A 27,369-nucleotide genomic window follows, 5' to 3' on the forward strand; every position below is an offset into this window, starting at 1 on the left:
ATCATTTTACGGAGTTCTTTCGAATAGGAGTTAATACTGGCTGTGTGTTTAGTTAAATCATCTTGAAGTCCTTCCAGTTCTTTTAGAACACTTGGAAGAACATCTTTTTTTTCCCTTTCAAAACTATTTTTAAGCGAGATGAACTTCTCCAATGCAGTTTCAACATTGGCCTGAGTAGGGGGTAAAGTGGATACAGTAGGTATACTTCCAGTAGATATTCTCAAAAACTCTGGTCCATTTGTAGATACAGTAGGCATTTTTCTAGTGGATCTTCTCCACTCCTTAGGCAGTGTACCCATTACATCAGATTGACGGTCTTAAAAAAATATACATAAATCAGTGGATAATTATATATGAAATAATCATTACTACAAAATATTCAAATCATAAACTTAATCCTAGTCTACAAGGTCTGCACGTCGATGACTCTAAAATCGCAATTTGTAAAATTCGATATGTGTCTTTCAATGTGAGTCCGATAGTTCCGCCAAAAAAAAGGACTCATTAAAAGGCCTGCATTTAATATAATTAGATACGCTTTCCAAATGATTTTTTCATAATATCAAAAACTATATCATAGATGAAAAAATATACCAGTGTATTAAAATATTACAAAATTTTAATATTCTTAAGATTTTACATCAGTTTAAAAGTTTATGCAAAAAATATTAAATCAATTTGAGAGCTTATCCTCCAATATTAAAGGACCCACTTTGATATAAAATACCCAATGACGAACTGTCTATTAATGTATATTAATGCATATATATATATATATATATATATATATATATATATATATATATATATATAGAGAGAGAGAGAGAGAGAGAGAGAGAGAGAGAGAGAGAGTGATATAGAAAGGCAAACTGGTATATATGTTTTATATTGGACTTACGTATTTTAAAAACAACATCTTCCCAAGTTATTTTGCTTCCTTTGTTTTTAGCAATCAAAAAATTTAATACTTTGCGCTGAAGAGGATTCAGAGGTGATTTTTGATCTATGTTTTTTTCAAAGCTTCTTATACAATGATTCCATCTCAGTTTACAGGCAGTAGCAGTATGCTTATAGGTACCATCTTTATTTACTCTTTTTGTTATTTCTTCCCAGATATTTCTTTTCTTTTTAGAGCTTTCTGAGTCATGCGCATTTAATATATCCCAGTCAGCCATGATATTTTCTAAAATAATCTAATTCTCTCCGTCATTAAAGTTTCCATTCGGCTCCGTAATATTGCCAGAACATGAAGCTGCCATTATTCAGGTTATCCGGACTTCAGTGTTAAATCTCTACCCTGCAATGGCAAAATAATAAAGTCACCAGGTTTAGCAGAGCAATATAGTTAACTGGAGAACATACACTAGTTGACCATCGACCCAAGGCTTGCATTCACTTTACATTAATATTTCAATGGTATGGCCCTTTTGTTAACATTGTGTAATATCTTCAAGGCCTCAAACAATGCAACCCACATTAATATTTTCTACCTAAACCTCTGACCAACTGAAACCATATTTATTTTAATAGTGATATCCTGCTAAAACCAAAGTTCTCTATTTCAGATGGTATTACAAGCTGCTATTGCAACCTGTACATATGCCTTGAAAAATATTAATTGAGCCCTCTCCATTGCTGCTCCATCACTCCTGAACAGTGCGGAGGGAGGTTGGGGGGATTAAGGTTAACATAATTGACATTGAAAAATGCAGACCAACTGGTCAAAGTCACAAACCTCATTTTTTGTTGGGTGAAGGCCAGCTCTGGAACACATACCATGATATATTTTATAACATAGTAATACACACATGCATGCTTGGAGTCAATGTGTTAACATACACAGGGCCGTCTTTAATATTGATTGGACCTTGGGCAAAGCATTTGCTTGGGCCCCCTGGACTCTGTACACCCTCCCCAGGTGTGCAATCACGTTATCACCCTTAACACAGTGGCAACCTAAAGTAGAGAGGTGCAAGAATATTTTTTTGGGCCTCCCTATTGCAAGGATGTTTAAAAGGTAGATCCCCATCTGTCGTACAACTCCAGCAATGCCTTGACAGCGGGGGCACTACCATTTACCTATGTTTGCAGGTTTGTATTTAGCACTAAGCAGTTTTTGTGTGTTTCAATGTAAACAGGTTTTTGTATGGAATGTGTTTGTATGTGGTGTTGGTGTTTGAATTTAAGCATGTATTTATGTGTAAAATATTAAAACAAAGAAACAAAGTATATACACTAAGAAAATACACGTATACTGTGATAGCTCCATTAGACTCCAGTAATACTCCATTAGACTCGAATATAGAGAACAAGGTACCTGATACGGAATCGAAAATCATTCATACCTCTTTGAAACCCAAATCAAATTTTTTTCCATGGGCAGCCAAGGGGAAATTCCTGGAGGTCTTTAATGACTTGGTACAGGAAGATTTAAACAAAATTGTGGACAGTAAATTTAAACCCAATCTTACCAAAAAAGAAAAGCTAGCTCTAACCACACTTACAGAAAATCACAATTTGGTTATAAAAGAAGCTGACAAGGGAGGGGGGATTGTTATTATGAACAAAACTTATTATTTACAGGAAGCCTATAATATCTTACATGACGTTAACACATATCAAATTTTGGAAAAAAACCCTTCTTCTGAATTTTTGGCAGAATTACATACACTATTGACCACCGGTTTAAATAATCATATTATAAACCAGGATGAGTTTAAATACATCTTTAACCCAAACTGCAAAGTGGCAGTTTTTTATTTTTTGCCAAAAATTCACAAGAACACTCAAAAACCCCCAGGACGTCCCATTATCAGCGGAATCAATTCCTTGTTTTTACAGCCGTATGTCCCATTACACTATACTTTTATCAAAGACACTAGGCATATTCTGCAAGATTTACAATCTATAGAGTGGAAATCCTCTTATATTCTAGCGACAGCAGACATTACAGCCCTATACTCTAACATTCCCCACACGAAAGGTATTGCTTGCATTCAAGATACCCTTAGATCACCACAAGTTTTAGAGGATGCCCAGATTGAGTTTCTGGTGAGTTGTATTCAATTCGTACTCACCAGAAACTTTTTCTGGTTCAATGGTCAGTTTTTTCTTCAGCGGTGCGGCGTCGCCATGGGAACAAAATTCGCCCCCAGTTTTGCCAACTTGTATGTGTCCCATTGGGAACGCCAGCACATCAAGTTGGCGGACTATGATGGGGGTGGTTTGGTCCTGTGGCGGCGCTTCATCGACGATGTCCTGATCATCTGGGATTGTTCTACAGAAGACCTCGATTTATTTTTGGGCCAAGTTAACGACAATGAATATAATTTAAAATTCACTTCGGTATCCAGTAATTCCACTATAAATTTCTTGGATTTAACTATATATGTAGAACAAAATCAACTAAAAACCAAGACGTATTTTAAGCCCACAGACTGCAACACAGCCATCGAGAACTCCAGTACTCATTATCCTCCATGGCTCTCCAACATTCCTAAGAGCCAATTTACCCGGCTCAGAAGGAACTGTACAGACAACCACATGTTCCTAGAACAGTCTAAGATTGTACAACAAAGATATACTGACAGGGTATAATGTGCAAAAAATGGAGACATCTAAATCTGAAATATTAAATTCTGACAGATCATTATTGCTAACTAACAAGAATGAAGAGGGTCTGGAACTATTAACAGCTGAGCAAAAAATAAAAAATAGATTCAGATGGAAAAATAAAAATAAGGAGAAAAGTGACAATACAGATAGAGGAAAAAATAATAGCAACAATAAAGATACTAATAACAAATTTGAATTTGCGTTTGTCACACAATATAATTCCCAAGCTAGACAGGTAGAAAAAATCCTTAAAAAGCATTGGTACATCTTAAAGAGAGATGAGATCTTAAAAGATGTATTACCAGATTTTCCTACAGTAATCTATAAAAAATCTAGCAATCTAAAGAACAAATTGGCACCCAGTTTATTACCTATCACTCCTTCTTGTAACAACTTTCTTAAGACCCAAGTACTAGGATTTTACAGCTGTGGCCATTGTTCTACTTGTACACACCTCAAAAGGAAAATCCAAGATTTCACTGGTACATACACGAAAAAAACATATAAAATAAAAAACTATATTCATTGTTCCTCTACTTTTGTAATCTATTTATTGCAATGTGGCTGTGGTGCCCAATATGTCGGACGCACATCCAGAAAGTTACACATCAGAATATTGGAACACCACAACAACATACGCAAAAATAAAATTGACCATAGTGTACCAAGACACTGTAATTCTTGTCCCTCATTCTCTTGGAACACTCTGCAAGTTTATGGAATAGACTCAGTTCAACTAGGATGGAGAGGTGGAGACAAACTACAGGAGTTAATTAGGAAGGAGGCTTGGTGGATTTTCAATCTAAAAACCTTAAATGTGGGACTTAACCAAGAAATAGATTTACAAGGTCTCATCTAATCATTTTTCCTTAAGGGTTCTCTTCGTTGTCGAGGTCTCTTCAATAAGATGCCATGGTTTTTCTTTGCTTATATGTATATGTTAACCTATATGTAAATATATGGAATATATATATTTTTTATAATTTTTATGTTTATTTTTTATGTTTAAGACTCACTATAGTTTAATTTTCCGATTCACTTATAGGAAGCCCTATGATCAATTTAATCTACATCCATAATTCCTTGCACACCAATAACATATGATGGGTTAAATATGGCCCTTTAATTGAGCTCAACTCTCTGTTTCACATATAAGAACCCTATAATTAAATTTACATTCATTAACCCCTTAAGACCGCAGCCAAATGTACAAGTTGTGAACCAAAAAAAATGTAAACAAACCACAGATTTTGACTATATGTCTGTTCAACAATAATTTACCTCTTTCATACTAAGTGCACCCACACTTATTATATATCATTTTGTTCAGGGGAAACAGGGCTTTCATTTAATATCAAACATTCATGTATGGAACTCCATTTTATATGAATAAAATCTAAAAAACTTGAAAAAATTATGAAATCTTGTTATTTTTCAATTTCAGCATGGCAATTTAACTGTTAATGTCAGAATACTATTCGGTTTTCCTGCAATAAAACATACATATTTGTATTCAGAAATGTCTCACGAGTAAAACAGTACCCCCCATGTATAGGTTTTATGGGGTTTTGGAAAGTTACAGGGTCAAATATACGACTTGTCCATTATTTTATTTTCTGCATAGAAATTTGACAGATTGGTTTGAGTGACCTAGGTTGCCTTTTAGACCGTATGGCAGCCCAGAAATGAAAATTACCCCCATCATGGCATACCATTTGAAAAAGTAGACATCCCAGGGTATTCAAAATGGGGTATGGCCAGTCTTTTGTAGTAGCCACTTGGGCACAAACCCTAGCCAAAGTTAGCGGTTTTTTTTGTGTTTTCTTTTTTTTACATAAAATCTGTACTTTCACTGATAATATTATTGTTAGTATATAGTTTACTGCCCTGAAACACTCCTAGTTCTGCTCAGTGATGTCTCACGAGCGCCATGGTACCCCCCATGTATAGATTTTATGGGGTTTTGGAAAGTTTCAGGGTCATATATACGGCTTATCCATTTATGCTTTTTCACCTTGAAATTTGTCAGATTAGTTTGCAGTGTCCAGGCTGCCTTTGAGACCGTATGGCAGCCAAGAAATGAAAATTACCCCCATCATGGCATACCATTTGAAAAAGTAGACATCCCAGGGTATTCAAAATGGGGTATGCCCAGTCTTTTCTAGTAGCCACTTGGGCACAAACCCTAGCCAAATTTAGTGTTTGTTTTTTTTTTTTGCATTTTTCACATAAAATCTGTACTTTCACTGATAATATTATTGTTAGTATATAGTTTACTGCCCTGAAACACTCCTAGTTCTGCTCAGTGAGGTCTCACGAGCGCCATGGTACCCCCCATGTATAGGTTTTATGGGGTTTTGAAAAGTTTCAGGGTCATATATACGGCTTATCCATTTATGCTTTTTCACCTTGAAATTTGTCAGATTAGTTTGCAGTGTCCAGGCTGCCTTTGAGACCGTATGGCAGCCAAGAAATGAAAATTACCCCCATCATGGCATACCATTTGAAAAAGTAGACATCCCAGGGTATTCAAAATGGGGTATGCCCAGTCTTTTCTAGTAGCCACTTGGGCACAAACCCTAGCCAAATTTAGTGTTTGTTTGTTTTTTTTGCATTTTTCACATAAAATCTGTACTTTCACTGATAATATTATTGTTAGTATATAGTTTACTGCCCTGAAACACTCCTAGTTCTGCTCAGTGAGGTCTCACGAGCGCCATGGTACCCCCCATGTATAGGTTTTATGGGGTTTTGAAATGTTTCAGGGTCATATATACGGCTTATCCATTTATGCTTTTTCACCTTGAAATTTGTCAGATTAGTTTGCAGTGTCCAGGCTGCCTTTGAGACCGTATGGCAGCCAAGAAATGAAAATTACCCCCATCATGGCATACCATTTGAAAAAGTAGACATCCCAGGGTATTCAAAATGGGGTATGCCCAGTCTTTTCTAGTAGCCACTTGGGCACAAACCCTAGCCAAATTTAGTGTTTGTTTGTTTTTTTTGCATTTTTCACATAAAATCTGTACTTTCACTGATAATATTATTGTTAGTATATAGTTTACTGCCCTGAAACACTCCTAGTTCTGCTCAGTGAGGTCTCACGAGCGCCATGGTACCCCCCATGTATAGGTTTTATGGGGTTTTGGAAAGTTTCAGGGTCATATATACGGCTTATCCATTTATGCTTTTTCACCTTGAAATTTGTCAGATTAGTTTGCAGTGTCCAGGCTGCCTTTGAGACCGTATGGCAGCCAAGAAATGAAAATTACCCCCATCATGGCATACCATTTGAAAAAGTAGACATCCCAGGGTATTCAAAATGGGGTATGCCCAGTCTTTTCTAGTAGCCACTTGGGCACAAACCCTAGCCAAATTTAGTGTTTGTTTTTTTTTTTTGCATTTTTCACATAAAATCTGTACTTTCACTGATAATATTATTGTTAGTATATAGTTTACTGCCCTGAAACACTCCTAGTTCTGCTCAGTGAGGTCTCACGAGCGCCATGGTACCCCCCATGTATAGGTTTTATGGGGTTTTGGAAAGTTTCAGGGTCATATATACGGCTTATCCATTTATGCTTTTTCACCTTGAAATTTGTCAGATTAGTTTGCAGTGTCCAGGCTGCCTTTGAGACCGTATGGCAGCCAAGAAATGAAAATTACCCCCATCATGGCATACCATTTGAAAAAGTAGACATCCCAGGGTATTCAAAATGGGGTATGCCCAGTCTTTTCTAGTAGCCACTTGGGCACAAACCCTAGCCAAATTTAGTGTTTGTTTGTTTTTTTTGCATTTTTCACATAAAATCTGTACTTTCACTGATAATATTATTGTTAGTATATAGTTTACTGCCCTGAAACACTCCTAGTTCTGCTCAGTGAGGTCTCACGAGCGCCATGGTACCCCCCATGTATAGGTTTTATGGGGTTTTGGAAAGTTTCAGGGTCATATATACGGCTTATCCATTTATGCTTTTTCACCTTGAAATTTGTCAGATTAGTTTGCAGTGTCCAGGCTGCCTTTGAGACCGTATGGCAGCCAAGAAATGAAAATTACCCCCATCATGGCATACCATTTGAAAAAGTAGACATCCCAGGGTATTCAAAATGGGGTATGCCCAGTCTTTTCTAGTAGCCACTTGGGCACAAACCCTAGCCAAATTTAGTGTTTGTTTTTTTTTTTTGCATTTTTCACATAAAATCTGTACTTTCACTGATAATATTATTGTTAGTATATAGTTTACTGCCCTGAAACACTCCTAGTTCTGCTCAGTGAGGTCTCACGAGCGCCATGGTACCCCCCATGTATAGGTTTTATGGTGTTTTGGAAAGTTACACGGTCATATATACGACTTATCCATTTAGGCTTTATTACATTGAAATTTGGCAAAGTGATTTTCTGGGCCTATATCGCATTTGAGAGAGCATGGCAGCCTGGGTAATAACATTTCCACTATTATGGCATACCATTTTCAAAAGTAGGCAACCCAGAGTATAAGAAATGGTGCATTGCAAGATGTTTGGTCTAACCACTTTATCAGAAATGAAGGGCCCACATAGGGGTTATAGCTTTATTTGTGCTTTTTCACGCACATGAACTCCATTTTCACAGGACATTTCATATTCCTGATATGAGTTATTGCAACAAAGCCTCACTATTTGTATTTAACATTGTCTCCTGAATGTAACAGTACCCCCATGTACTAGATTCTCTGTTTTGGGGGGGAAGTCATGGGGACAAAAATATTAGATGTCCTTTTCAAAGTTGGCAATTTAACAAAGTGATTTTCTGGGTCTATCTCGCCTTTGAGAGAGCATGGCAGCCTGGGTAATAACATTCCCACCGTTATGGCAAACCATTTTCAAAAGTAGGCACCCCAGAGTATAACAAATGGCATAATTTGAGATGTTAGGTCTAGCCATTTTAACAGAAATGCTGGGCCCATGTAGCGATTTCTACTTTGATTTTTGTCTTTTTAATCAGATAAATAGCATTTTCACTGGAAATGTCATAATACAGATATTAGTTAGTGCACTAGAGACTTGGTATTTTGATTTAACACTGTCTTCTGAATATAACGGTACCCCCACGTACTATTATTTCAGATTTTACTGATAAGTCACAGGGCGAAATATATTAGATGCCCTTTCAGCTTGTAAGTTTGCCAATATTATTTTCTGGGCCTATGTAGCTTTTCAGAGAGTATGGCAGCCTGGGTAATAACATTCCCACCGTTATGGCAAACCATTTTCAAAAGTAGGCACCCCAGAGTATAACAAATGGCATAATTTGAGATGTTAGGTCTAGCCATTTTAACAGAAATGCTGGGCCCATGTAGTGATTTCTACTTTGATTTTTGTCTTTTTAATCAGATAAATAGCATTTTCACTGGAAATGTCATAATCCTGATATTAGTTAGTGCACTAGAGACTTAGTATTTTGATTTAACACTGTCTTTTGAATATAACAGTACCTACATGTACCATGTTTCCAGGTTTTTATTATATCACATGAATAGAACAGTACCCCACATACACTTTGATCTGAAGGCAGAGAGAGGCAGATAGATCTTTGATATCACATAGAGAGTCACTGTGCGAAAAGTTTGAGAAGTAAAAAAAACGAAAAAAAAAAACTATTTTTTGTAACCCTTTCAGTGCTAATCACAGCATTAACCCTGTGATCAGTTTTTTATTGGGAAGTCACATTTCAAGTACTACAAATGTAGTATTTTGAGTTGTTTGGTGTAGCCACTTTAGAATGGCTAGCGTAAACAGGGACAGGCCAAGGTCAGGGGAATCCAGAATTCAGAGTAGTCGGTAAAACAAGCCAATGGGTCGGTACAGGCAGCTAACAAAGCGTAGTCAGGACAAGCCGAGGTCAGAAATCCAGGTAAATCAAGCAAACAAACTGCCAAAGTCCCATACAGAGTGATTCAGAAATTCAGCTCTGTATGGTAGACTTTGAAACAGTCTGTTATGCAGAGGGCGGGTAGAGATGGGCAGGTTGGACAATAAAAACTGGAGTCCTTTCGGACTCCTTTCTTGTAGCAAACACGGCACTTTTTTGGGGGAGCTTTTTTACTAGGGGTGGATGGGATTCGGGAAGGGAAGTGTTTGCCACAAAGTCTTTGGAGATCTCCTGATTCCAAAGTGGGATTGGGGGGCTGGGTAAATAACATACGGGACAAAATGCTTAATGTGAATTCGAGGAAAGGGCAGGGCCTACCTATGACCTCTTTTGTATAGAGGACATAGGCATTGAAAATTGCAATCTGGCTCACGTAGATTGCAATTTTCTTGTACCAGGTCCTAGTTTTTCGGTTCACCAGATAGGGCTGTATGCATTGGTCAGCCAAGTCTACTCCCCCCATAAACTTGCTGTAGTCTACAATGCACTTCGGCTTTTCCAGATGCTCAGTGCTACCTCTCACAGACACTGGCACTGTACTTTCGTCATGCATCGTAGACAGCATGTATACATCTTTCCTATCTCTGAAGCGAAGAGCAAGCAACTCATCCTGGCGGAGAGCTGAAGAGGAACCTCTACTGCTTCTGCCACTTGCCAGGGCTTGGGGGAAACCCCTGCGATTCTTCCTCACTGTGCCACAGGCTAGGGTTTCAAAACAATATAAATTTTTAAATAATTCTATACTGGTATAATAATTGTCAACCCATAGCCTATATCCCTTATTCAACAAGGGAAGGATTAGATCCCAAACAATCTTGCCACTTGTACCCACAGAATCAGGGCATCCTGGTGGGTCAAGATGGCTATCCTTCCCCTGGTAAATGCGAAACGCCCATGTGTAACCAGTACAGGATTCACATAATTTATAAAATTTAACGCCATATCGGGACCGCTTCGATGGAATATATTGCTTAAATAGCAGTCGACCTTTAAATTTCATAAGGGACTCGTCAATTGAAATATCTTTATCGGGGACATAATTTTCAGAAAATTTGTCTGACAGGAGTTGAATAAAGGGCCGAATTTTATATAGCCTGTCAAACAGTGGGTCGTTTCTAGGGGGACACAGCGAGTTATCATTAAAATGAAGGAATCGCAGCAGTTGCAGGTAGCGATCCCTCAACATAACCTCAGGGAAAAGAGGTGTAGCCAGGATACGTTGCTTGCTCCAGCAGGACCTGATACTGGGCTTTTTTACAATACCCATCATTAGGGTTAAAGCCCAAAACCGCTTCATCTCTGCGACATCCGTGGGTCTCCACATATTCCTGCGACCATGATGGGACCCCGGATGTGCAGAGAGATACTGCATAGCAAACAAATTCGTTTGCTGAGCCATGAGCTCAAATATATCGTCTGACATAAAGAGCTCAAAAAAACGAATTGGCTCGCAGTCGTCCACTGTTACAGTGATGCCAGGTGTAACAGTGAACGGCGGTATTTCTGGGGCCATCATATTTGGAGGCACCCAGTCTCCGCCTGGCATTGGGCTTGCTGAGCGTCCTCTTGTGAGTGGTGGTGGGGCACCATCACTTGAGGTCTCACTCAGAGGCTCAATGTCAGAGGCAGTGATAGTGTCACTGTCTTGCAGAGTGTCACTATCACTGCCTGCCAGAATGGCATACGCCTCCTCGGCTGAGTAGCGACGTGCCATTCTAGGGGGACAAATTAATTAATTTATATACTAAAGTGGGTAATTAATTATCTACCTGCCTAACACCTACTACCCGCCCTCAAAAAATAATATAAATGTACTGATCACAGTATAGGCAGCTGCAATCAGTACACTGAAAGGGTTATTTTCAGATCTATAAAAATAACCCTAAAAAAAGTCAGTCTGATCAGAGAGCCCTCTGATCACAGTGATCACTGATACAGTACTGTACAGCAGATAAACTGTACAGTTTAGTGATCACGGCAGCGGGGAAAGGGTTAAGGGAGATTTGGGTTGCTGCGACTGACACAAAGGGTCAAAAAAAATTAGAAATAATTTTTTTGACCCAAAAAAGTTTTTAAAACTGAAAGGGTTATTTTTTGATCTGTAAAAATAACCCTAAAAAAGGTCAGTCTGATCAGAGAGCCCTCTGATCACAGTGATCACTGATACAGTACTGTACAGCAGATATACTGTACAGTATAGTGATCACGGCAGCGGGGAAAGGGTAATGGAGATTTGGGTTGCTGCGACTGACACAAAGGGTCAAAAAAAATTAGAAATAATTTTTTTGACCCAAAAAAGTTTTTAAAACTGAAAGGGTTATTTTTTGATATGTAAAAATAACCCTAAAAAAGGTCAGTCTGATCAGAGAGCCCTCTGATCACAGTGATCACTGATACAGAACTGTACAGCAGATATACTGTACAGTATAGTGATCACGGCAGCGGGGAAAGGGTAATGGAGATTTGGGTTGCTGCGACTGACACAAAGGATCAAAAAAAATTAGAAATAATTTTTTTTTGATCCAAAAAAATAATAATAAATAAATACCCTAATCAGGTTGATCACAGTAATATGCTGTGATCAGCACTGAAAGGGTTAAATAAAATATAAATTTTAAAACTTTGAAAAAAAATTTAAACTTTCTTTTTCCACAGGAGCTGCAAAAACCACGATCTCTCTGCCTCTCTCTCTCAGATCGAAGTGAGGTGAGGAGAGGGGCAGAGACAATGTGTCAGCCAGTGATCTGAGATCATTGGCTGACACATACTAACAGTGATCACAGTGACTGGCTGTCACTGTGATCACCTCCTACAGATCGCGGTAATTGGCCACAGGGGGATGCCTGGGAGGTACAGGCATGCCCCCACCGCGATCTGTAGGGGGCTAATGGCTGCAGTTACATGTGTCAGCCAATGGGCTGACACATAGTAACACTGATCGCACTGACAGGCTATGGCAGCCTGTCAGTGTGATCAGACTGCAGCCTGACAGTTCAGATCGCGGTCACTGACCCCAGGGGGGCTGCCTGGGGGGCCAGGCATGTCCCCCGACCGCGATCTGCTGCAGAAGAATGCGGCCGGCTCCATGTGTCAGCCGATTTCAAATCGGCTGACACATGGTAAATACCGATCGCAGTGACAGCCTGTCACTGCGATCGGAAGCTGCAGACCGCGGTCCCCAGGCACAGGGGGGCTGCCTGGGGGGCCAGGCATGCCCCCCGACCGCGATCTGCAGCGGCCATGTTCCGCCGGCCACGTGGGGCTGAAGACCGCCCAGGACGTACTATGCCGTCCTGCGGCGTTTAGAGCCACCAAAATAAGGACGGCATAGTACGTCCTGCGGTCTTAAGGGGTTAATCCTGCACACAAACAACTTATTATGGAGCCATATGACCCTTAAATTTGGTCCATATTAGTTGGATTTTAAATCCATCCCTATCTATAACCTTATAACCTTATATTTACATATGGTTGTGTATATATATTATATATTATGCAATATATTAATTTTGTGTTCATGTTCGTAATACAAATAAAATGTGTGTATATATATTGAGATGCAGAGATATCTAGAGTGTATACTGTAATAATATAGGCAATTTTGCCACTTTATTAGATTTTCTAGCAAAATGTGCTCGGTTTTGTTCTCAGGCGTTTTTTCGCCTTTCTATGCCTTTTGTCCCCTACAGGCAACGGTCTTTTCAGTTGACGCATGCGCGTTCATTACGCGCATGCGCACTATTACCCGGAACTGTTTGAGAAGCTCCTTGTATTCCACGCTGGATTTCTGCGGTTCACAGTGAAACGCATGTTTGATTACATGTGTACCGGATCAAGAAGATGATGTTGAATGGTATAAAAACCCTCAGAAGTGGATCCACAATTATCCCTGAAGAAGTCCGACATCCAATAGGACGAAACGCGTTGGATATTATAGAACTCCTTATGTACTTATATTTGTTTTTATTTACTTTTATTTGAATGCTGTATCTTCTCCCTGACTCTGGATTGTGGATACTCGACTACCACCACCAGGAGTTCCATATGTTTATGGAGAGATGCCTTTTTTATGCTGCTAATTTGTAAGTGCAATGAATAAATGTGAATTTATATATTTCTAAACATACTTCACTATATTGCATTTTTTACATCCACATATATCGTGTCGGAGGACATCTTTGCTCATCACACTACCCCTGAGAGGGTGAAAGGCCTGAATAATCGTTTGTTTGTGAGTGCATTTCTAATCTCACTTTAAACACTACTTATATTTACTTTTTTACGCTATGAAAGTTTTTTCAATTTTCACACAGATTCCATTCAAGGAAATTTGACCTATATCAGGTTGTCCTTTTGTATTCTATCTATTATACGTACAGTATTCTGGGTGGTTTCCACTTTTGTCTATTTGTATTTATGTGTAGTGTTGGTTTTTGAATGCAGGGGTGTGTATACATATAATGTTGGTGTTCAACACAGACGTGTATTTGTATGTAGTGCCTAAGCTTGAATGCAGGGGTGTATTTGTGTGTAGAGTTAGCGTGTGAATGTTGCGATGTATGCACATATACACACACAAACACACACGTAGATATACACACACTGAAACACATGCAGATACACAGATATACACACACACTGACACACAAATAAACAACCTGACATGTAGATACACAACCTGACACACACAGATACACAGACACACATACTAATAACATACAGATATGCATACTGACAACATACAGATACACTGAAATACACAAAGACAACTTACAGATGCACACTGACACACATACAGACATACAGATACACATCCTGACATACACAAAGATACAAACACTGACAAACATGCAGTTACACAGACACACATATAAACCTGACACACTTGCAGATACACAGATACACACAATGGCAACATATAGATACACACCGATATAGACACATAGAGACAGACAAACTGACACACAAACATACACTGATAGACATACTTATACAGACACAGACTGACAGACATACTGACACAGACAGACAGATATATACTGAGAGACACATAGACATACTGACACACTGACACACATGCTGACACATTCACCAACACACACATTACGACATACTGACACAAAGATCCATACTGATACAGACATGCACACACTGACATACATATGGACACACACAGACACATACACTAACAGACAAGGCCCTGGGGAGTAAGCACAGCTAAACGGACAAGGGCACATGTATGAGTGTGGGGATGGTGCTAGTGATTGGCTGTATGTGTTTAGGGGAGTGGTTATGTGTTTGTAGGGGGGCAGGGATCACCTTACCTCAGTGCCTTTGGGTATTCTGGCCAGCAAACAACTTCCCTCCCACCCACTCTAATTTTATGTTTGTTCTGTCACAGCTGGTGGTGAGCGTGTCCAGGGGCGGACTGAGAACCCTCAGGGCCCCCGGGCAAAATAAATCAAGGGCCCCCTTACAGGCCCCACCCATACTCCGCAGCAAGCGCCACCCATGTCCCGCCTCCATGCACCGCCTCCAGCCACACCCTACACAATCTTTAGACACAAGGAACAAAAGTGCAATAATCCCTTCAAGGCCCCAGTAGAGACTACAATTGAGGGCTAATGGGCCATGGAGGGGGGTCTTTCTAGCAGAGGCTATCTCAGTGTCCTTTAGAGAGTGTGTTAGAAAGAATCCCCTCCAGGCCCTATTAGAGACTACAATGGAGTCTAATAGGCTTGGAAGGGGGTCTTTCTAACAGAGGCCATCTCAGTGTCCCTGCTGGAAACAGTCGCCTCCAGGCCCCAGTAGAGACTACAATTGAGGGCTAATGGGCCATGGAGGGGGGGGGGGGGGGGGGAGCATTCTAGCAGAGGCTATCTCAGTGTCCTTTAGAGAGTGTGTTAGAAAGAATTTCCTCCAGGTCCCATTAGAGACTACAATGGAGTCTAATGGGGCCTGGAGGGGGGTCTCTCCAACACTCTGGTTCCTATTCACAATATAGCAACACAACATAGCTGATACCTAGGCCAAGTTGGCTCCTCTTACCTTAATTACTGTTGCTGGCTGGCAGTCTGTGGGCTTGCTGGAAGGCTGTGGGCTTACTGGCTGCGGCTGGCAGGCTGTGGGCTTGCTGGCAGGCTGTGGGCTTGCTGGCTACTGCCGGCAGGCTGTGGGCTTGCTGGCTGCGGCTTGCTGGCTGTGGGCTTGCTGGCTGTGGCTGGCAGGCTGTGGCTTGCTGGCTGGCAGGCTGTGGCTTGCTGGCTGCGGTTGGCAGGCTGTGGGTTTGCTGGCTTTAAGCCTAACTGGTGGCCTGTAGGCTGGCTGGCTGTCTACTGGCCAGCCTGTGGGTTGGCTGGCTTGCTGGCTACTGGGGCACTCGTAGATTATTTAAAGAAATAATCCATGCACAATAGCCACTACTACTCTGTGTAGTCGTTATGGTGCCAGGAGGCCCGGGCCCCCCTCCCAGAGTAAGTAGTCAAACCGTTTAAGAACAGTTTGACAACTTACCTGGGGTCTGCTGGGATATGAGGCTGTAGTAGGGTATAGGAGTAGTGGTGCAATGTGTAAGGGGTTGTCAGGGTACCTGAGGTCTCTACCTCCGAGAGAGGTAGAGACTTAGTCGTTCATTCATCCGGACGGCCTGATTTCCCTCTTCCTCGCGGTCCATCCGGTCATGCAAAGCCGGCCGCGAGGGAGTGACTCCCTTTTATAGCATGACGTCCGGAGGTCGACGTCAGGACGTCAACCCGGAACGATCTGTCACTCAATTGGTTCAGGACCAATCAGTACTCGACGGAGGTGTGTCTACTTATCTGAACAGGGCATTTAATGGTGCTTCTTTCATTAGCTCATTGCCCTGTCGTGGTTGTAGCTTGTTCTAGTCACTCAGTGCTCGTATTTTCTAGTTATTCCTTTTGGTTTTGACCCGGCTTGTTTGCTCTATTTTGCTTATCTCTGTTACCCTTGATTCGGCTTGTCTATCGCTTACCTGTCTTCTGTTACCCTCGACCTCGGCTTGTCTTTGACTATTCTCTACCCTACTACTTACGTTAGTCCGGCCATTCTAAGGTCCGGTATACGTATCTGGCTACTGTTTGTACTCTGCGTGTTGGATCCCTGTCCCGATCCTGACAGGGGTGCAGTGTGTGTGAAAGGTTCAGTGTGTGTGAGGGGGTGTAGTGTGTGAATGTGTAGGGTGTGTGGGGCAATGTGTGTACGAGGGGGCTGTGTATGTGTGTGGCAATGTTAGTATGGGGGGCTGTGTGTGTATGGGTGGGCAGTGTATGTGTGTGTGTGTGAGGCAATGTGTGTAAATGTGTGTGGTGTGTGTGGGGGCAGTGTGTGTGTATGGGGGCAGTGTGTGAATGTGTATGGTGTGTGGGGGCAGTGTGTTTATGGGGCTAAAGTTCACTCTCACCACTGCGACCACCAGGAATACCTGGTGGTCACAGTGTTGAGAGTGAACTCTAGCCCGTAGCTCCAGGGCTAGAGTTTACTCTCGCAAGAGCCGTAACGTTGCCGTGGTAACCGCGGCAACGATCTGTGCTCGTGCAAGAAGGACCCAGAGGAGCTGCAGGCTGAGCTCCCTGGTCCTCTCTTCCTCCCTCCCCTGCCGGCTGCCCGCACGGTGCCTGCGGACAGGGGAGGGGGCAATTGCCCTCCTCTTACTCCCCCCTCCCTCTCTTCTTACCCCCCTCCCCCTCTTCTTACCCCTTCTTACTCCCACTCTCTTCTTACCCCCCTTCTTACTCCCCCCTCCCCCTCTCCTTACTCCCCCTTCTTACTCTCCCCCTCTTCTTATTCCCCCCTCCCCCTCTTCTTACTCCCACCTCTTCTTACTCCTCCTTCTTCTTACTCCCCCCTCTTCTTACCCCCTCCCCGCTCTTCTTACCCCCTCCCCCCTCTTCTTACTCCCCCTTCCTCTTTTTACTCCCCCCTCCCCTCTTCTTACCCCCTTCTTACTCCCCCCTCTCTTCTTACTCTCCCCTCTTCTTACCCCCCTCCCCCCTCTTCTTACTCTCCTCTCCCCCTCTTCTTACTCCCCCCTTCCTCTTTTACTCCCCCCTCCCCCTCTTCTTACCCCCTTCTTACTCCCCCCTCCCTTCTTACTCCCCCCTCCCTTCTTACTCCCCCTCCTCTCTTCTTACCCCCTCTCTCTCTTCTTACCCCCCCTCCCTCTTCTTACCCCCTCTCTTCTTACCCCCCTCCCTCCTCTTACCCCCCTCCCTCTCTCTTCTTACCCCCTCCCTCTCTCTTCTTACCCCCTCCCTCTCTCTTTTTACCCCCCTACTCCCCTCTCTCTTTTTACCCCCCTCCCTCTCTTTTTATCCCCCTCCCTCTCTCTTTTAACCCCCCTCTCTCTTTTAACCTCCCCTCCCTCTCTCTTTTAACAATCCCCCTCTCTCTTTTAACCCCCCTCTCTCTTTTAACCCCCTCCCTCTTTCTTTTAACCCCCCCTCCCTCTTTTAACCCCCTCTCTCTCTCTTTTAACCCCCCCTCCCTCTCTCTTTTAACCCCCCCTCCCTCTCTCTTTTAACCCCCCTCCCTCTCTCTTTTAACCCCCCCTCTCTTTTAACCCCCCTCTCGTTTAACCCCCCCTCTCTTTTAACCCCCCCACCTTCCCTCTCTTTTAACCCCCCCCTCCTTCCCTCTCTCTCTCTTTTTACCCCTTCCCCGTAGCGTGGCCGAGCTGCTCTGCGTCCGCGGTGCCGGCCGGATTGATAGGAAGGTGCACACTGAGTGTGCACCTTCCTGTCAGTCTGGCCGGGTACAGGAAACAGAAACTCCTGTTCCGCGCGGAACAGGAGTTTCTGTTTCCTGTACCCGGCCGGACTGACAGGAAGGTGCACACTCAGTGTGTGTGCACCTTCCTATCACTCCGGCCGGCACCGCGGACGCAGAGCAGCTCGGCCACGCTACGGGGAGGGGAGGTGAGAAGCAGCAGCCGCCTGAGCGCTCTTAAGAGAGCGCTCAGGCGGCTGCAGCATTTAAAGGGGCGGCCGGGCCCCCTGATAGCGGGCCCCCCTCCCGGCCGGGCCCTCGGACCATGTCCGAAGTGCCCGACCGGTCAGTCCGCCCCTGAGCGTGTCCTTGCCAACAGGGCTGGAGAGCAGATGGAATGTCAAGAGATGGTAAAGGTGGGTCTCAACCTCCCCTGCACTCTAAGGTAAACTTTCAAGTTACCGAATAGGACGTGCCCACCGAGCAAAGAGTCGGCTGGTGGTAGAGCATTTAAGATTATGGGAATTTTGGTTTGGACGAGGGGGGAGGCGAGCAGGGGCGGGCTGAGCCGGGGGGCAGGGAGGCAATTGCCCCCCAGGCCGCCCGAAATTATTTTAGGGCCGGCCCTTTAAATGCTGCAGCCGCCGAGCGCTCTGTGAAGAGCGCTCAGACGGCTGCAGCTGCTTTTCCCTCCCCTCCCCTGTAGGTGGCCGAGCTGCACTCCGGTCCGCGGTCCCGGCCGGAGTGATGGGAAGGTGCACACTGACTGAGTGTGCACTTCCTGTCAGTCCGGCCGGGTACAGGAAACAGAAACTCCTGTTCCGCGCGGAACAGGAGTTTCTGTTTCCTGTACCCGGCCGGACTGACAGGAAGGTGCACACTGAGCACCTTCCTATCACTCCGGCCGGGACCGCGAACCGGAGTGCAGCTCGGCCACCTACAGGGGAGGGGGGGAGTAAAAAGAGGGGGGGAGAGTAAAAAGAGGGGGGGGGAGAGTAAGAAGAGGGGGGGAGAGTAAGGGGAGGGGGGGAGAGTAAGAAGAGGGGGGGAGAGTAAGAAGAGGGGGGGAGAGTAAGAAGAGGGGGGGAGAGTAAGAAGAGGGGGGGAGAGTGTAAGAAGAGGGGGGGGGAGAGTGTAAGAAGAGGGGGGGGAGAGTAAAAAGAGGGGGGGAGAGTAAGAAGAGGGGAGGGGGGGAGAGTAAGGGGAGGGGGGGAGAGTAAGAAGAGGGGGGGAGAGTAAGAAGAGGGGGGGAGTGTAAGAAGAGGGGGGGAGTGTAAGAAGAGGGGGGGAGAGTAAGAAGAGGGGGGGAGAGTAAAAAGAGGGGAGGGGGGGAGAGTAAAAAGAGGGGAGGGGGAGAGTAAGAAGAGGGGAGGGGTAGAGTAAGAAGGGGGGAGGGGGGGAGAGTAAAAAGAGGGGAGGGGGGAGAGTAAGAAGAGGGGAGGGGGGAGAGAGTAAGAAGAGGGGAGGGGGGAGAGAGTAAGAAGAGGGGAGGGGGGAGAGAGTAAGAAGAGGGGAGGGGGGAGAGAGTAAGAAGAGGGGAGGGGGGAGTAAGAAGAGGGGAGGGGGAGTAAGAAGAGGGAAGAGAGGGAGTAAGAAGAGGGGAGGGGGGGATAATAAGAGGGGGGAGTAAGAAGGAGGGGAGATAAGAAAAAGAGGGGGATAAGAAGAAGAAGGGGGGAGTAAGAACAAGAGTGGGGAGTAATTAGAAGAGGGGGGTAAGAAGAAGAGGGGGGAGTAAGAAGAAGAAGAAGGAAGGGGTAAGAAGAAGAAGGAAGGGGTAAGAAGAAGAAGGAAGGGGTAAGAAGAAGAAGGAAGGGGTAAGAAGAAGAAGGAGGGGGTAAGAAGAAGAAGGAGGGGGTAAGAAGAAGAGGGGGTAAGAAGAAGAAGAGGGGGTAAGAAGAAGAAGAGGGGGTAAGAAGAAGAAGAGGGGGTAAGAAGAAGAAGAGGGGGTAAGAAGAAGAAGAGGGGGTAAGAAGAAGAGGGGGTAAGAAGAAGAGGGGGTAAGAAGAAGAGGGGGTAAGAAGAAGAGGGGGTAAGAAGAAGAGGGGGTAAGAAGAAGTAGGAGGGTTAAGAAGAAGGGGGGAGTAATAAGAAGGGGGTAAGAAGAACAGGGGGGGAGTAAGAAGAACACAGGGAGGAGGGGGGGTAAGAAGAACACAGGGAGGAGGGGGGGTAAGAAGAACACAGGGGGGGTGAGAACACAGAGGGAGGAGTGAGAAGAACACAGGGAGGGTGGAGGGGGGATGAGAAGAGCACAGGGAGGGTGGGTGAGTGTGAGAAGAGACCGCTAGGGGAGGGTGGGGGAGAGGAGAGACCACTAAGGGGCAGGGGAGAGCTCTAAGGGACAGCTCTATAGGACAGGGGGCAAGACAGGGAGCTCTTTAACACTACGCGCGCGCACACACACACACACAATGCATCCCTATACATACACAGAAACACACAATGCACCCCTATACATACACAGAAACACACAATGCATCCCTATACATACACAGAAACAGAACATGCTTCCCTTACACACAGAGAAACACACAATGCATCCATTACACACACACACAATGCAACCCTTACACACAAAGACAATGCATAATTTGCACACATACACAGAAACATACAATGCAAACCCTTACACACACATGCAAACACACACACTGTTTTTCTTACATACACACAGAAATACAATGCATCTCTTACACTCAATGCACACACATACAGACACACACCTTGCATCCCTTATGCATACAAACACAGATTCACACAATGCATCCCTCACACACAACCAGAGACACATAATACATCCCTTATACACAAATACACTCTGCTTCCACTACACACAAACACACTGCATCACCTGCACAAACTGGTATCCCTATACACTACATACCATAAGCACACATATTAGATAACACATAACACATCCCCTACACACTCCACTCCCTGTGAGCGAGCTCATGGGTGGGTGGAACATATAAGTGGACTTATGAGTGGGCCTTATGGGCATACTCACCGTCAGGCACTGGGGCCCAGACCTTGAGCTGTGTAAGAGGCCCCCAAAAAATGGAGCTGCTTCCAATTCTCCCAGAACGTTGAATTTTGTGACCACAGTTGCAAACAGCCTCCAGAGGTCCTGTTCTACACCAGACCAGTGGAGCCAAACTGCAGCCCATCATCATCCTCATCTAATTGTAAGTAGGCAATCTAGTATATTATTAGTGACACTAATCTATAATTTACCTCACATTAAAGGGACACTATAGCTTAATGAAGTGGTTCTGGTGTCTATAGCTGGTCCCTACAGGCTTTTTAATGTAAACACACACTGTGTGCAGCACTGGCGTTAGTTCATATGGCAGATCATATGGGTGGGGCATTGTGATGTCCCATGGGGGGGGGGGGGCGGCAAATTTATATTTTGTCTAGGGCGGCAAAAATCCTTGCACCGGCTCTGATCCTGGGCAGGTGCACCAGTCTACTGGTGACCCACCGGAGGGGAGTGCACTGATTGCACTGCACTCTCCTCCTGCCCAGACCCGTCTTGACCGCAGTGCAAGTGCCCTCTGCCCCTAATTTACAGTGGCTCAAACTCACAACAAGCAGTGCCTGGAGCCCTTTGCAGAGACGGAAACAAAGAGGTTCTGCGGCAGCTGGCCGTCCTGCAAGCATTACATTAAACAGCTGTTCCCCATGCAGCCACAGGTGGCGTTGTGCTGGGAGACTGTGATTACTCTTCACTTCCTCCCAGCCTACAGAGCAGCGCATGGGGGAGAGAGGAGGAGGCATGATTTAATCTTGAATAAATCCTCTAAGCAAACCTTTATAAATTTGGGGGGATCAGCTCTGTTTCCACAGTTTATTGGTGTTTACTCTCATCTCTGTATTAATATTGAGGGATGTCTAAGTAGTAACATCAGTGTGTGTCAGCAGGGCCAGCCGTTAGGGTGGGCAAGCTGTGCGGTCACGCAGGGTGCCATGACAACAGAGGCTCCCGGCGGCCAACACAGCTCACAAGTTGGGTACACCAGCATATTTAATTTAAACGATTCGCTGGTGGCCCACTGGTGCGCACCAGCAGTAGGTGCAGTCAGATCATATCCTCTCCCTCGTGGTTCCGGCGCTCAGTTAGTGAGTCAGAGCACAGGCTCAGAGATTCTCAGCCTGTGCTCTGACAACATTGAAAGTCAGAGCCGTGAAGGAGCGGGTATGGCAAAGATCTACTGATTAGCATAACATCAATATCCGTTATAAAACCAGGAAAAGGTGGGCATGGATGGTGAACTGATTTGGTGGCGCAATGGGCCACTTGACTGGTTTTGCCCCCCAGGCCTAAGGCTGCCAGCCCTCCCCTGGAGGCGAGACACCAGTGGGTAAAGTTTTGGTGCATAGGTACCTGGTTATGTTCGTTGTCAAGGACAGTTATTTTAGTTGGAGGCTGTAGGGCAATAAGTGTTAATTTATATGTTAATTATGGTATGCATATAAATTTATGTGTTTATTTATATTTGAATTAAAGGAAAAGAATAAAGTTCGGATGTGTCCTACAGTTGTAAGTTTTAATAAATGCTGTGGCCTGTTTCATCCAATATTCGTTGTCTGTCGTTACAATATTGACACACACATATACTAAGACATACTGACATACATTTACAAACACACAGACAGGCATACTGATACACACACACTGACAGACATACTGACACACACTGACAGGCATACTGACACACACAGGCAGACATACTGACACACACAGGCAGATATTCTGACACATACACTGACAGACATACTGACATATAGACATATACTGAGACATTTACAGATACACACACATTGGCAGACATACTGACAGACACAGGCAGACATACTGACACATACACTGACAGACATAATGACATACAGACATATACTGAGACATTCACAGGTACACACACACACACACACTGGCAGACATACTGACACACACACACACACACACACACAAATTCACACTATTAAACCCACCCTCCAGTTTCCTACCTTGGAGGATGGCTTTCCCACTGGTGGCTGAAGCTGTTGGGAGTTGCGGTCTGGCTTGCTTGGCCCAGACCCCCTCCGCTCTGCCTCTTACTCCTCCTGTGCTGTTTCTCTCTTTTTGGGAGGAAGTGACTTGCGGCCATCACTTCCTCCCAGCCAGCTAACGAAAAGCAAGAGGGCCCGGTCGTGCTCTTAAAGCGCCAGAGCGCAAGACCGGGCCCCTGTTGACAGAAACCCACCAGGTGTCCCTTAGTGCATGGGCCACCCGGTGGGCCTCCTTAGTGTGCGGCTGTACCGGTGGGTGGGAGAAATACTTGAGGGCCAGTGGGGCCCACGGTGCAGCTGCTTCGGCCCCCCAGGAGTAACTTTTAATATAATATGAATTTTATTACCAAAAGTCATTGTCAAACAAATCCTATGACACAGTATATAACTAACCCCCCACAACATTACAATGACAATGACCCCAAAATTAACAACATAACACCATAACAATATAACAGCATAAAAAACATCATGAAACATAATAAAGTACAAACAACTTGCCTGAATGATCCAATGTAGGGGTATACTAAGATACCACTATACCCCAAGGTTCTGAGCCACAGGCCAGCTCGAAAAACCTGCTATACCACCTTGCCAGAATGAGCCAATGTAGGGGTATTCTGAGATACCCCCACACTCCCAGGATCAGAGCTACGGGCCAGCTCGAAACCTACCATACCAATTTTTAAACCACTTACCAACTATTAAAACACATAATTAATTAAATCCACAATAACAACCTATTCCACCCCCCAGTTTACCTATTCAGTCCCCCGCCGCTGTGACGAGACGGAGGATAATCAGAGAGGGTGAGAGGGACAATGACAAGGTCTGTGTTTTAATATGGGGGACCCCTATGTGTATCTGCCTGCCCATCCCAGATAACTAGCCAATCCAAACACACTAACTGAATGCCTACCTTCTAGCTCTGTCAAGGCCCTATTCCACTAAGTTATGCTGCTCCATTGGCTACATGAAACAAATGCTTTATTCAAAAATAAGGAATAATGCACTTTGAATATATTGTTTTGGTTTCTAGTCAGGGGCGTCTTTAACGCGGGGCAAATGGGGCAGCTGCCCCAGGCCCAGTTACTCTTGGGGGGCCCAAAGCAGCTGCCCTCAACAATTTTTTCCCCCATGGGGCCACCAACCCGCATGTTAAGGAGGCCACCGGGTGGGTCTTGTAAGCAGAAGCCCTTTAACAGCGCAACCAGACCCTTTGCTTTTCGGCAGCGCTGGGAGGAAGTGACGGCCGCAAGTCACTTCTCCCACTAAGGAGAGGATCCACGTGGGAGATGAAGGACGGGGGCTGGGCCAGGAGAGGCAGACCCCCAACTCCCAACAGCCCCAGCCTCCAGTCTGGACACCAGGGAAACCACGCTCCAAGGTAGGAAACTAGAGGGTGGGTTTAAAAGTGTAAATTTTTGTCTGTGTGTGTATGTCAGTGTATGTGCCTGTCTGTGTCAACATGTTTGCCAGTGTATGTGTCTGAGTCAGTATGTTTGTCAGTGTATGTATCTGTGTTTGTGTCAGTATGTCTGTCGGTGTATGTCTATGTCAGTATGTTTGTCAGTGTATGTGTATGTCTGTGTCAGTATGTCTGTCTGTGTATGTCAGTATGTCTGTGTATGTCAGTATGTCTGTCAGTGTATGTGTCTGTATGTTTGTGTGTGTCAGTACGTCTGTTATTGTATGCGTGTCAGTATGACTGCCAATGTGTGTGTGTAAGTATGTCTGTCAGTGTATGTGTCTGTGTATGTGTGTCAGTATGTCTGTCAATGTGTATCTGTCAGTGTATGTGTATGCGTGTGTGTCAGTATGTCTGTCAGTGTATGTGTCTGTGTGTGTGCCAGTATGTTTGTCAGTGTATGTCGCTGTGTATGTGTGTCAGTATGTCTGTCAATGTGTATCTGTCAGTGTATGTGTCTGCATGTGTGTCAGTATGTCTGTCAGTGTCTGTGTCAGTATGTCTGTCAGTGTATGTCTCTGTGTATGTGTGTCAATATGTCTGTCAATGTGTATCTGTCAGTGTACGTGTCTGCATGTGTGTCAGTATGTCTGTCAGTGTCTGTGTGTGTGTCAGTATGTCTGTCAGTGTATGTCTCTGTGTATGTGTGTCAGTATGTCTGTCAATGTGTATCTGTCAGTGTACGTGTCTGCATGTGTGTCAGTATGTCTGTCAGTGTATGTCTCTGTGTATGTGTGTTAGTATGTCTTCAGAGGGCAGGGTCCAGGGGCCCTAAGCAAATGGTTGCCCAGGGTCTGGTGAATATTAAAGATGACCCTGTTTATAGTACTTAGAAAAATTTATATCATCACCTGTAATTTGATCTCTAAAGTTACAGCGTTCTTACAAAAAGCTCGATTCTAAATTTGAAAATTCTGCCAAAATGTTGATTCTGACCGATCCAAATATCCAAATTTAGTAGATACCTCTTGGTATAACTGAACATTTTTACATTTTGTATTGTTTAAGTCAAATTAAAGGGGCAGTCTTAAAGAGGTAAATACATTTGTATTTGTTTGAGGAGTACAGTTAAATGTCCTTTATGAAGGAGTAATGTTCACTTTTAATAAAGCAATCACTGGAACAAAGCAATCCCTGATGCAATATGCTGCACTTATGTATGTCGATTCCTATATTTGTTTAAAGTCCCAGGACACTGTATTGAACAACAAAATATAATACATAGCACAGAATTTAGAGATTATGTATACGCAATTTAATGAATTTTCCCATTCCTGCTTGAGAAAAATAACACAACTTTGGGTTTAAGCTCCGGGTGCTTCTCTAATATTTTTTTATGCACCAAATATATGCACAACAGAGGAAATGCTGACTGGTTTGGGTAAAAGCCCAGATTCCCCAACTCTTAACTGTACCCGGTACTCACCGGTTCCAGATCGAGAGGTGATGTGGAAATTGTTAAAATACTGCCCCTGTTTTATAGACCTCCAACTATGTTTCAGTTTCATTTCCTTGTTGTTAACTTGATGTTATTTCCTTTTTTGAGTTGATGAGAGCCAAAAAATATTTTTGTTTTCCTTTCCTTCCTATAAAATATGGTTGATTACTTTTACAAGAACAGGCATCTGCAGTATTGAAACTGTATTTTCACATATCGGAGATTAAAGGTAATAAGTAGTTTTTGCAATTTGATATCTGCATGTTGACATATGGGCTAAGCCTTGCTGTGGTTTTATTGTGTAAGGCTATACTGGTCTGTTATTTTTTTCTTCCTTTCATGTACATTCTCTGTATGCTAAAATGTGTTTGAAGCTAAATACACCAGTACCTACCTCTCCATTAAACTAGGGTTTGGTATGGCTTGCATTATGTGCAGCCTTACCTTAAAATGCAAATACCTCAACCTGATGTCAAAAGCAATGATTATCAAATTATATCTCTTTGAAAAACAGTTATCAGAGTACCTTATTTCATTATGCTCTGCTTAGTTTGATTTTCTCTGATATAAGCCAGTTATAATTATATCATGCGGTTACTTTTGGAATACCCAGTTTTTTTTTTTAATCTTTATTTATCAGTTCAAATGTACACGTTGTGGTCAAAACAAAACGTAAACAAAACCTTGACTGCAGACCACTTACATTCCCGTTGCCCCCCAATAATGACAAGACACCTGAGTATTGGATAAGGGCAACGGCCACAGCTTTATTATTCCAACATACCAACTCAGCCAGCTTTTATCACCACCTGTCGGCTGTTGGGGTGACTACCCAACAGACAGATATACCAGATAATTCCAAGAGTCCATACAGTCTGCGTTCTGCCATCAGCCCTGGCAGCTGCAACTCCCCAAAGCCTACTCTTGCATTACTTGCGCTGGCCAGGACCTCCGCCACCGCGGTGCCGACCCTGATCTCCATTTGTCGGCATCGCGCCCCCCGCAGACAGCGCCGTTTCAATCCCACCTTGGATACCCACGTTAAGTATATCCAGCCCAATCGGATTCAGATGAACCCCATCAGCCCTCATTAAACTCCGATTGTCCCCTTCCAACTCCGTGTGTCGAACCGACACACCGCCAAGGCATCGA

The 27,369-nt window shown here is 44.0% G+C and overlaps 1 long non-coding RNA gene across 1 annotated transcript; it reads right to left on the reverse strand.

Moving 5' to 3' along the window:
- Positions 1–268: 268 nt before the first annotated feature.
- On the reverse strand, positions 269–26,267 carry LOC134577498 (uncharacterized). The gene is made up of 3 exons (XR_010086024.1): positions 26,206–26,267; positions 899–1,297; positions 269–316 (listed from the first exon to the last, which is right to left on the reverse strand). It is a non-coding gene; the product is annotated as an uncharacterized LOC134577498 (long non-coding RNA).
- Between the last annotated feature and the right edge of the window lie 1,102 nt (positions 26,268–27,369).

This window comes from Pelobates fuscus, chromosome 11 (genome assembly GCF_036172605.1).
Source record: "Pelobates fuscus isolate aPelFus1 chromosome 11, aPelFus1.pri, whole genome shotgun sequence".
NCBI lineage: Eukaryota > Metazoa > Chordata > Amphibia > Anura > Pelobatidae > Pelobates > Pelobates fuscus.